The following is a 13,369-nucleotide window of genomic DNA, read 5'->3' on the forward strand; positions in this document are numbered from 1 at the left end:
CACAGACTCAACACTACCATAGACTCAACACTACCATAGACTCAACATTGCCCATAGACTCAACACTGCCCATAGATTCAGCACTACCCATGGACTCAACACTGCCATAGACTCAACACAGCCCATAGACTTATGGACCACAACGCCTCTGTCACCAGACTTATGGACCTCAACGCCTCTGTGTCACCAGACTTATGGACCACAACGCCTCTGTGTCACCAGACTTATGGACCACAACGCCTCTGTGTCACCAGACTTATGGACCACAACGCCTCTGTGTCACCAGACTTATGGACCACAACGCCTCTGTGTCACCAGACTTATGGACCACAACGTCTCTGTCACCAGACTTATGGACCACAACGCCTCTGTCACCAGACTTATGGACCACAACGCCTCTGTGTCACCAGACTTATGTTTGTTGCGGTTGCACCCGACTTATGAGCCGCATGGCTCACAGGGCTATACCTAATAAATGAAACTTGTGTGTCACCAGACTTATGGACCACAATGCCTCTGTGTCACCAGACTTATGGACCACAATTCCTCTGTGTCACCAGACTTATGGACCACAACGCCTATACGTGTACAAATACATTTTTTTTTACCAATTCCACTTTACAATAAAATTGTAGACACGGCACAATATATATTTCTGAATCTTTATTGTTACCAACATTTTTTAAAATATTCTCCGTTAAGGCAAAATTCTGAAATATTGGATTTTTTACAAAGCCTTGTGAATTCACCTTGTATCTGAACAAGTTCAATTTGTGCAAATATATTTTTTCAAACGTATAAATAAAAAAGACTGCTTACAAATATCAGCTCTATGTTTTCAAGTAAATACATTTTGGGTAGTGAATAAATTGTAGTCTAAATAAGCTACACATGACGAATTGTAGGCAATTATAGTTATAATCAAAGACATTTTTAAACAATCACGTGGTCCCTGTAGTCGCCGTTAAGAGACAAAATCTGCTTGAAACAGTTTATCAACATATATGAATACATTGATTCGAATAAGCAGAGTTAATTTCCTATTTATGGCATGCCAGCTATGTGTCAGTTTTCGATATCAACATCACCTTATAAAAGAATAACATTTAAAATACGCACAGACAAGTATTCATTCGTAATTATTGACAGGCATATTAACAAAATTGAATTACTGCAGTGAAATATACTGCATCAGGTTACATCGTATTAACAAGAAGCTATTTTAAAAATACGCAACTCCTGCTTAACAGTGTATGTACAACAAACTATTGCAGTGTCATTCAAAACGAGTAGGCCATTGCATGCTGGCGTCTGGGTCAAAATGTAGCAAATTCTAAACATTAGCTACAAATAATAGATCACGGAGTTTAGATCGTAACACAAGCAATCGTCATCAGGTGAGACAACCACAGCAGCAAGAAGACAAAACTGCTGAAGTAGGCGCCTACTTCAGCGTCTTCTTCTTGCTGTGGTTGTCCCACCTGATGACGATTGCTTGTGTTGTGATCTAAACGCCGTTATCTGTTATGTTTCTACCCACGTGATGACTTTACCGAAATAACGAGAGAGTATGGATTCCTGCAGTCACGAAAGCTTCGAATCAAGATTGCCGACAAACTACACAACCGAGATGACGCATCAATCATTGCCCCCTACTGACAGGCTCTTGTCCACATGCAGGCCGGTGCAGGGCCACCACCCGGTGCCACACAGGGGCAGCTGCTATTTGGGGATGCTCTTCGAGCGTCTCAGACGAGATACGAAACTCCGAGATGCCGAGGCGATTAAGCGAGCACCGCGTAAAAGCAATTATCATGAGAACATCGTGAATGCTTGGGAGCTTATTGGCTCTCGCTCCTGGTCAGAGATTGACCCAACCCACAGGTCCACAAAGACTGGCCGTTCTTACTCTGCAGGTTGAACCTAGGAGCTGAGTGTTCAACTTCACGTTCTTGTCATTAAAGGCCTGTGACAAAGGTGCACCTATTGTAGCAACATCGTTTCTGGCTTACACATCTACCGGGTCTCCACTTGACTTTGTATTGTCTAGGAAGTCCACTCACACCTCCACTGCCACAAACTGCTGGGAGTTGCCTCGCTCTGCCTCACAGTCAGAATTCTCCTCCTGCTTCACGTTGCCTCCATCGATATGAAGGTCCCATTTTGGAGTTGAATCTTCATCTTCACATTTTACCTTCACTTCTTCCCTCTTCACCATCACTTCTTCACATTTCACCTTCACTTCTTCGCTCATCACTTCTTCCCTCTTCACCATCACTTCTTCATATTTCACCTCGATAACTTTAAAAGTGTCCAAGCTGGGATTTTCTTCTGGTTCGTGTTTCATGAGGGATGGGCTCATGGTGGCACTTTGACTTTCACAAGCTGATTTCAGACTACACTCCTTGTGGATCTTCTGATGCTTCTGTGTTCTCTGGTGTACTTGAAGATTTGATGAATGTGCAAATGCCTTCCCGCACACACTGCACTTGAAGGGTTTCTCTCCCATGTGTGTACTCTGGTGTACTTGAAGATTTGATGAATGTGCAAATGCCTTCCCGCACACACTGCACTTGAAGGGTTTCTCTCCTGCGTGCGTTCTCTGGTGTTTTTTAAGAGCAGATGAACCTGAAAATGTCTTCCCACACACACTGCACCTGAAGGGTTTCTCTCCCGTGTGTGTTCTCTGGTGTCTTTTAAGAGCAGATGACTGTGAAAATGCCTTCACACACACACTGCACTTGAAGGGTTTCTCTCCCGTGTGTGTTCTCTGGTGTGTTTTAATATGATATGAATCTGGAAATGCCTTCCCACACACACTGCACTTGAAGGGTTTCTCTCCCGTGTGTGTTCTGTGGTGTTTTTTAAGAGCAGATGAATCTAAAAATGTCTTCCCACACACACTGCACCTGTAGGGTTTCTCTCCAGTGTGTGTTCTCTGGTGTTTTTTAAGAGCAGATGACTGTGAAAATGCCTTCACACACACACTGCACTTGAAGGGTTTCTCTCACGTGTGTGTTCTCTGGTGCCTTTGAAGATTAAATGAATCTGGAAATGCCTTCCCACACACACTGCACCTGAAGGGTTTCTCTCCCGTGTGTGTTCTCTGGTGTGTTTTAAGAGCAGATGACCGTGAAAATGCCATCCCACACACACTGCACCTGAAGGGTTTCTCTCCCGTGTGTGTTCTCTGGTGTTTTTTAAGAATAGATGAATCTGAAAATGTCTTCCCACACACACTGCACTTGAAGGGTTTCTCTCCCGTGTGTGTTCTCTGGTGTGTTTTAAGAGCACATGACCGTGAAAATGCCTTCCCACACACACTGCACTTGAAGGGTTTCTCTCCCGTGTGTGTTCTCTGGTGTTTTTTAAGAGCAGATGACTGTGAAAATGCCTTCACACACACACTGCACTTGAAGGGTTTCTCTCCCGTGTGTGTTCTCTGGTGCCTTTGAAGATTAAATGAATCTGGAAATGCCTTCCCACACACACTGCACCTGAAGGGTTTCTCTCCCGTGTGTGTTCTCTGGTGTGTTTTAAGAGCAGATGACCGTGAAAATGCCATCCCACACACACTGCACCTGAAGGGTTTCTCTCCCGTGTGTGTTCTCTGGTGTTTTTTAAGAGTAGATGAATCTGAAAATGTCTTCCCACACATACTGCACTTGAAGGGTTTCTCTCCCGTGTGTGTTCTCTGGTGTGTTTTAAGAGCAGATGACCGTGAAAATGCCTTCCCACACACACTGCACCTGAAGGGTTTCTCTCCCGTGTGTGTTCTCTTGTGTTTTTTAAGAGCAGATGACTGTGAAAATGCCTTGACACACACACTGCACTTGAAGGGTTTCTCTCCCGTGTGTGTTCTCTGGTGCCTTTGAAGATTAAATTAATCTGGAAATGCCTTCCCACACACACTGCACCTGAAGGGTTTCTCTCCCGTGTGTGTTCTCTGGTGTGTTTTAAGAGCAAATGAATATGAAAATGTCTTCCCACACACACTGCACTTGAAAGGTTTCTCTCCCGTGTGTGTTCTCTGGTGTTTTTTAAGAGCAGATGAATCTGAAAATGTCTTCCCACACACACTGCACCTGAAGGGTTTCTCTCCCGTGTGTGTTCTCTGGTGTGTTTTAAGAGCAAATGAATATGAAAATGTCTTCCCACACACACTGCACTTGAAAGGTTTCTCTCCCGTGTGTGTTCTCTGGTGTGTTTTAACAGCAGATGACCGTGAAAATGCCATCCCACACACACTGCACTTGAAAGGTTTCTCTCCCGTGTGTATTCTCTGGTGTTTTTTAAGAGCAGATGAATCTGAAAATGTCTTCCCACACACACTGCACTTGAAGGGTTTCTCTCCTGTGTGTGTTCTCTGGTGGGTCTCAAGAACTGATGGCCATGCAAATGCCTTGTCACACACAGTGCACTTGAAGGGTTTCTCTCCTTTGCGAGTTCTCTGGTGCTGTGTCAAATTTCCCGTCCGATCCGTGCTGTATGCACGCCGGTCGCAATGTTGACTTGTCGTACCGAGCTGCTGTGCTGACTGCCTTTGCTCCATCAGACCAGCGTCAGCTGCAGACAGAAAATAAGAATATCCACACCATCTACACGTCAGTATCGAGCCATGGAGGAATGAATATATACAGTCACACGTGACTTACACGTCTATATTCATTCATGTATTCATGACTAGCTGTACTACCCGGCTTCGCCCGGGACTTGGATCCACCACGTCCGGCCGCCTTTGTCTCCCCAGTGGCGATGTTCACACCACAGCAGTTACTCGTTTGAGGCTGAGTCGACCTAGGGGAGGCCCAGAAGCGGTTCAAATAATCGTCGCCGGTGGTGGCCGTGAGCGGGAATCGAACTCGGGTCGCCGGGTTCGTAGCGCAGCGTAGCGCTAACCGCTACACTACAATGAGTTACTCTTCCACACACACACACAGATACAACAACAACAACAACCGCCATTCGCCACTAAGTGGCGGTGACGTCACCACGACGCTTGTGCCAGGCTATGTGCACCCTGAGGCCACGTGAAGTGTCGAACGCCCGCTGGCAGGAGGTCACGGGGCAGACCCAGGTGCCACGGGTCGACTGACTGAGATGACTGGCTGATGCACCACCTGTGCCCCCTACTGTGCCAACCTGCTGTGCTTTAGCCACCCGGCGCTCCGCTCGCTGTTGTGAGCGTCGCTCCTCCGCCCTCCGTTGTTGTTGGAGGGCGACTGCCTCCAACTGCCCAGTAGCATCCTTCACGAGCCTCCTCCACAGAGGCCGATCTTGACACCGCTGGTACCAGTCATCGGCAAGTCCACTCAGCTCCACGTCCTCCTGTACCACATCACTCCATCTCTTCTCTAGCCCGTGCCGCGCCCGCTTAGCCCCCTCAATCCGGCCAAACAAAAGCTGTTTCGGCATGCGGTGGCTGGGCATGCGGGCTACATGACCCAGCCATCGCAGCCTTGCCTGCCGGAGGAGCTCACCGATGGGACCCTGTCCAGATCTTTCAAGGATTTGTGAGCTCCTCACACAATCCAGTCTGGTTAAACCCAGGATGGATCGTAGGCAGGTCAGCCTAAATGTTTCTAACCGGCGAAGATGTTCCATTAGGGGGGTCCACGTTTCGCAAGCGTAGAGAAGGGAGGGAATGACCGTGGCCGAGAAGACCTGAAGCTTAGTGCGGAGCGACAGACCAGGTAGCTTCCACACAGCGTTACGCAACCGATGAAAAGATATTGCCGCTCGACTGATTCGGAGTGAGACCTCTGCTGTTAAACTGGAGCCAGTCATAAGCACACTGCCCAGGTATGGGAAACTCTCCACTCTCTCCACAACTGCCCCATCACCGATTGGGAGTTGTGGGGGCGGAGTGTCCGATGGTACAAAATACCCAGGCAGGTGCTTAGTTTTGGTGGGGCTGATGGTAAGGCCCCACCTCTTAGTGGCACGCTCCAGTCTCAGCAGCAGCATCTCCAACTCCTCCTCTGACTGAGCAGCTATTACCAAGTCATCAGCATACATAACGTGGTTGAGCAATAGGGAGCCATCCCTTGACCGCACCCGGGCATCGATTAGCCTCCCATTATATCTGTACCATATGGAGATTCCCCCGGTACAGCTATTGAAGGCTTCACGAACTACGTGGTCAAAATAGATGTTAAATAATGTTAAATAATGTGGGAGCCAGAGGACATCCCTGTCGCACCCCAAGGTGTACAGGGAATGGCTCTGACTCCCGGCCACGTAGTTTTACCCGGGCCCGCTCACCATCATGAAGGTCCTTAATGATCGTGAGCAGAGGGTCAGGTACTCCAAAAGCACGAAGAACGACCCAGAGCCCAGGCCTACTGATGGTATCATAGGCCTTGACCAGGTCAATAAAGCAGAGATGTAGGTCTTGTTGGAATTCCCTACACCTCTGCTGTAGCAGACGGACAGAAAATATGGCATCTGTGCAGGACCGCCCTTTCCTGAAACCGCATTGGGGCTCCGCAAGCCTCTCCTCAGCGTGCCTGGCAAGGCGATGCTGAATAATCCTTGCCAGGACCTTTCCCGGCACACTGAGGAGTGAGATGCCCCTGTAGTTGTTACAGTCTGTGCGGTCCCCCTTCTTAAAAAGGGGGACCACCAGGGCATCCTTCCAATCCTGCGGAACCCGTCCAGTGGTCCAGACTGTTGTTATGATGTCATATAGGGCAGTCTGTGCACAAACGCCACCCTCCCTCAGCATTTCGCTTGGGAGATCATCTCTGCCCGCTGCCTTTCCTGGTCTCAGACTCCGGATCGCCTTCAATACTTCCTCAGCAGATGGCACCTCAGCCAGCCACTCACAGGGGGTGACTTCATCCAATATTTGAGGCACCGCAGCCTCAGCAGGGTCATCCTCACTTTGTGCCACGATGTTTTCCTGGCTGTGGGATTTTCCCTCCCCCAGGACCTCACAGAAATGCTCAGCAAATCTGCGAACCTGTTCCTGGGGGTCGGAAATTGGATCACCGTTTTTTCCCCTAATGATGGTAATAGGTGTGGCGCTGCAGGTTACTTTTTTGATGGAGTTAAATAGCGATTTGTGATCACGGGCCACTGAGGCAGACTCCATCTCCTCAGCAACCCGCGACCACCACCCATCCTTGCAGCGCCTCACGGCTCTCCGAACCTCCGAGCGAAGGCTGCGGTAAGCCTCCTCATTCTCTGACGTGGGATTCTGTAGCCGATGACAGTGGGCCTGTCGCTTTTTCTCAACCATCCTGAACAACTCCTCTGTCATCCAGGGTGTCTGGGGAGGTCTGGACCGCGTACCCAAAGCAGCCATTGCAGCTGCATGAGTCACAGTCCTAAACCTCGCCCATTTACCCTCGACATCAGGAGGAGTCGGGGACGATGCCAATCCCAGCCGCAAGCGATGATGAAATTCTCGCTTGCAACTTTCATCAGATAACTGAGACCAGGCCACTTTAGGTTGGAATGGGGTCCTGGGTGTACACCCACCACCGGAGTGGAAGAATGGCAGGCGCATCTTACAGATGACTAGTCGATGGTCAGAGGGCAGATCAGCTCCACGGTAGGTCCTGGTGTCAAGGACATGGGCTCGCATTCGCTGGTCCGTCACTATGTAGTCCAGCAGATGTTCTTGCTTGGACCCGGCATGCATCCATGATGTTGTGTGGATGCGCCGATGCCGGAACAGCGTGTTGGTAATTACAAGCCCATGGGCTGCACAAAAATCTAGCAGCCTCCTACCGTTGTTATTGAGCTGATCTGGCCCATGCCCTCCAATCACTCCAGACCAGGTGCCAGTATCATGACCAACTCGGGCATTGAAGTCACCCAGCATGATGACTCTATCCCGAGGGGCCACTTTAGCCAGCACCTGTGACAGGAGGTCATAGAAGGCATCTGACTCATCGGCTTTGCCTGCATCCCTCCACGGATGTTCATCTTCGGTGGGGGCATAAGTAACCACGACCACCATTCCTCGCCTCCGGTTGATGGGAAGGCGAGCCCAAAGTAGCCTGGGGCTTACAGCTTCCCACACCTCACCGCCACGCTCCCACGCCCCCTTCATTCTTTTGTTCAAAAGAAGACCCACACCCTGTTGTTTGGCAGTCTGCTGCCCCGAGTAGAGGACTGTCCACCCCTCATGGTGGCAGGAGCCAGAGCCGGTCCACCGGACCTCCTGAATGCCGCATAGATCCAGGCGGTACCGGTCCAGCTCCCGACAGAGGAGTGGCAGCCTCTCCTCTGCAGTGAGCGTTCGAACATTCCACGTGGCCACCCGTAGTGGCTTTTCGTTGTTTCTGGAGTAGCCCCGAGGGTAGGTATTCAATCTCCTGGCTCCGCCAATTGGGGTTTGGCCAGGAGACGTCATAGACGCCTGGCCCCCCGGGGCCTCCGGCACAAGCTTAGTTGTTACATATTTCACTTTAATTCGTGGTTTTGTGGTAATTAATTGAAGGTGGAGGGGTTACCAGCCCCTCGCACCCGTCCAGAGCCCCCGTTTAGCCCCTGTGGTGGACACATATGCCATGAGGGGAGGAGCCAATCAAAATTGGAACTCCCCCCACAGCACACAGACACACAGACACACACAGACACACACACACAGACACACATACACACACACAGATACAGACACACACAGACACACACACACAGACACACACACACAGAGACACACACAGATACACACACACAGACAAACACACACAGACACACACAGACACACAGACACACACAGACACAAACACACAGACAACGCTAACCGCTACACTACAATGCGTTACTCTTCCACATGCGAGGGTCACGTGACAGATTTGACGTCACAGCTCACTTGCCGTCCAAAAAATCTATACATTATTGAGCTCCCCTCCCCCCCTAAAAAACACAAAAGTGTATTTGTATAATGTTTGCACGGTGTACAGTCTGGAAAGTACCCACATGGCAAATTTCCAGTTTGTTGCATGTCGCGAAGTACGCTAAACATTTTGAACAGACAACACACAAAATCACAACTTTGACTTTTATATATATTTGGAGATGCAGTGAAAAACTTTCCCAAATTCATCACGCGGTTTCAGTATTTTGATTTTCAGTTTGATTTATTTTGGTTATAGTCCCGTGAGCCATTCGGCTCTTGAATCGGGTGCAACCACAACAAGCAAAAAAACAAAAACACGACCAAGAAAAACATCTTACAGTGACTATGTGTGACTGTGCAAACAGCACTGTCATGGCACGCAATGAGAGGGCAAATGTCATAAATATTCCTGTAAGCCCTCGCATCTTCAACATTAATGTTGCCATAGAAACGTTGTGGGGTTTTTTGCTTCATTTAAAAAAATAAAAAAAATATTATCTGTTATTTTCATTTTATTTTCTATCTATGTGACTTCACCGAAAGAACCAAGAATATTAATTCCTGCAGTCACCAAAGTTTTAAGTCAAAACATTCACACACGTTGACAAAGCCTCACCTTGTGTTGTTGTGGGCAGGTCGCTTCTGATAACAAGAGCGGTATAGCAGCTCAAGCGGGCTTGGCCTGGTAACAAAAGAAAATAAAAACTGCGTGAATATTTACAATAGAACAAAGTTACAAAGTGGCGAGCCGGGTGAAGACAAATTAAACTTAAGCGAGATAATTAAAGTAAACGCAATCAGGCGAGGGCAGGAGGCAAGGCCCCGCGTGGCTAGGCCCTGCGTTGTAAAGTTCCAACCTGGACATCGATTCCCATGCTCGCTGCTACTCAACTGACATCCCTACGAGAGAGAGCGAGGCTCTACCTTGGTAAACAACAACCACCACCACAACAACCACCACAACAACCACAATCGCAATGAGAATTTCTCACCTCGGATTTCAGTGCAGGAAGCGATAGCTTCCTGTTACCTCGTGACGTCTCACGGCAGCAGGTGACGTGACGTCACCTCCGGGGTACGAGACACGCTCCTCCCACAATGAGCGGCTCCGTAACTAAATAAATTAGAGAATGAATAAATTATGTTAATGTCGTCGTCCGTCACGTCGTGAGTGCTGAACCCGTCGCAATAAACTCGCGACGGCTTTAACGGATACATTATGTTAATGGCGGCACCAGTCACTGGGCGTAGCTTTGCCCAAATAAGGATTGGCACTGGAACGATAACGTCAGTGACCCAAGCGGAGGTGACGTCATGTTCAAGAGCCCGGTAGACGGGCGAGGGGTGAATACCTTGGTGACATGACGTCACTAGCGAGGTACACCTCCCCCAGGCGTTTCACGCCGATGAAGTAATGCTGAGAGGTGGCGTCACAGAGCGGGATTGGAGTTTAAGTTGATTTAGATTCATTTTCATTGCTCTCTCCTTTGGGTGCGTGGGCTCAGCTACAACAACAACGTGGACATTATTGTGTATACACTGTTTATGTGTGTACACTGTGTGTTTACACTGTGTGTGTACACTGTGTGTATACACTGTGTGTGTGTACACTGTGTGTGTACACACGCTGTGTGTGTGTGTACACTGTGTGTGTGTACACTGTGTGTGTATACACTTGGCAGTCCCGGGGAGTCCCCCCCCCCACCACCCTTCACCACCCCCCACCACCCTCCACCACTACCCCCACCACCCCCACCACCCTTCACCACCCCCCATCACCCTATACCCCCCCACCACGCCCCCCATTACCCTCCACCACCCCCCATCACCCTGGTGGTGGTGGTTGTTGTGATGTTCTGACACCAGTCAGATCAACACCTTCACAGCCACTGCTGCTGCTGCTGTTTGTTTATAGGCAGAAGGTGTTCACGCCACGTCCCTTTCTCTGTGTGTGTACACTCTGTGTGTGTGTACACTGAGTGTGTGTAGGTGTTCACGCCACGTCCCTTTCTCTGTGTGTACACTCTGTATGTGTGCACACTGAGTGTGTGTAGGTGTTCACGCCACGTCCCTTTCTCTGTGTGTACACTGTGTGTGTGTGTACACTGAGTGTGTGTAGGTGTTCACGCCACGTCCCTTTCTCTGTGTGTGTACACTGAGTGTGTGTAGGTGTTCACGCCACATCCCTTTCTCTGTCACCATTTTAATTCTGGGCCAAAGAGGTCCCGCAAACGTAAACATTTTCTGTTTAAAATGTAACACGAACATAATGAATTATATTCTTGGTTATTTCGGTAAAGTCACGTTGAAGGGAAACAATAAAAAAATATATAAAACAATAAAATTCTCACGACGTTTCGACTGTAACACAAGCAGTCATCATCAGGTGTGAAAACCAACGGCAAGAAACATTTGAAAGAAGTGGCGGTTTGTATTTATTTATTTTTAAACGTTAGCACCACGGAGAGCGATTTGGCAGTTTATTTAGAAGGACTAGTCCATCTATGTTCTGAAAAGAGGAGGGGGGGAGACGAAAAATAAAGTTATGCTGTCTGAAAGCCACCGTAAGCGTGAACAATCAATTAAGACCCGAAATGGTTTATCAAATCCTTCCAATGATTGCTAAGCCAGAATTCCTTCCTCTCGGTTGAAATTGTCTCTGTGTTTGTATATGTGGATAGCCTCATGAACGAATCTCTCATGGTAGCCAGATGGCTTGCAAAGAACCTCTGTCTTGGAGAAGTCAATGTCATGTGAGCCTACTGAATTATAACAATGATCTGCCACGGCCGAGGTGTTGGTCCTACCGTGTTTAAGGTCTGCTTTGTGTTCACGAATGCGGTCCGAGACATGGCGTTTGGTTTATCCAATGTAACTACTACCACAGAGGCAACTTAGTTTGTAGACACCAGGGTACTGTATGTCCGGAATCACATCTTTTACAGACGGAACCAGATCACGGATTTTATGTAATGTGTTGTAACGGACCTGGATCTTGTGTTTATTCAAGATTTTTTGAGATTTTTTTTGTGATCCCCGCAATGTAGGGTAAAGTGATGGTTTTGAAAGTCTCCTCAAGAGGGTCCTTCTTCATGGTTGGAGTGATAGCTTTGCGGATTGTGTAGTCGGAATAACCATTAGCCTTAAGAGCTTGGTGTACGTGCTTGAGTTCACTGGCTATGTGTTCCTGGTCGGATATGCATTGGGCTCTATGGTGCAGAGTCTTGATGAGGGAATTCTTCTGGGATGGATGGTGGTGGGAATCCGGTTTCAGGTAAGCATCCGTATGGGTAGCTTTCCCGTAGACGGAGTGGCTCATTGAACCATCAATTTTTTTTACCAATTCCAATTTACAGTAAAATTGTAGACATGGCACAATATATATTTGTGAATCTTTATTTTTACCAACATTTGAAAAAATATTCTCCGTTAAGGCAAAATTCTGAAATATTGGATTTTTTACAAGGCCTTGTGAATTCACCTTGTATCTGAACAAGTTCAATTTGTGCAAATATTTTTTTTCAAACGTAGAAATAAAAAGACTGCTTACAAATATCAGCTCTATGTTTTCAAGTAAATATATTTTGGGTAGTGAATAAATTATAGTCTAAATAAGCTACACATGACGAATTGTAGGCAATTAAAGTTATAATCAAAGACATTTTTAAACAATCACGTGGTCCCTGTAGTCGCCGTTAGAAACACAATCTGCGTGAAACAGTTTATCAACATATATGAATACATTGATTCGAATAAGCAGAGTTAATTTCCTATTTATGGCATGCCAGTTACGTGTCAGTTTTCGATATCAACATCACCTTATAAAAGAATAACATTTAAAATACGCACAGACAAGTATTCATTCGTAATTATTGACAGGCATATTAACAAAATTGAATTACTGCAGTGAAATATACTGCATCAGGTTACATCGTATTAACAAGAAGCTATTTTAAAAATACGCAACTCCTGCTTAACAGTGTATGTACAACAAACTATTGCAGTGTCATTCAAAACGAGTAGGCCATTGCATGCTGGCATCTGGGTCAAAATGTAGCAAATTCTAAACATTAGCTACAAATAATAGATCACGGAGTTTAGATCGTAACACAAGCAATCGTCATCAGGTGAGACAACCACAGCAGCAAGAAGACAAAACTGCTGAAGTAGGCGCCTACTTCAGCGTCTTCTTCTTGCTGTGGTTGTCCCACCTGATGACGATTGCTTGTGTTGTGATCTAAACGCCGTTATCTGTTATGTTTCTACCCACGTGATGACTTTACCGAAATAACGAGAGAGTATGGATTCCTGCAGTCACGAAAGCTTCGAATCAAGATTGCCGACAAACTACACAACCGAGATGACGCATCAATCATTGCCCCCTACTGACAGGCTCTTGTCCACATGCACAGAACATCACTCAGCTATTTCAATGCTAAATTCTATGCTAATTCCTTTGTCAAGGGGTGCCTCTGCGGATGTGTATACTTTAACTTAGCTATTTCAATGAGCCAT

At 47.4% G+C, this 13,369-nt stretch overlaps 1 pseudogene; it reads right to left on the reverse strand.

The window, feature by feature from the left end:
* Nucleotides 1-1,458: 1,458 nt before the first annotated feature.
* Nucleotides 1,459-10,217, reverse strand: LOC142912362 (uncharacterized; annotated as a pseudogene).
* Nucleotides 10,218-13,369: the final 3,152 nt, after the last annotated feature.

The sequence above is a fragment of the Petromyzon marinus genome, unplaced genomic scaffold, assembly GCF_048934315.1.
Source record: "Petromyzon marinus isolate PM22_M1 ecotype Great Lakes invasive population unplaced genomic scaffold, UKy_Petmar_22M1.pri1.0 PM_G_Scaffold_2, whole genome shotgun sequence".
NCBI lineage: Eukaryota > Metazoa > Chordata > Hyperoartia > Petromyzontiformes > Petromyzontidae > Petromyzon > Petromyzon marinus.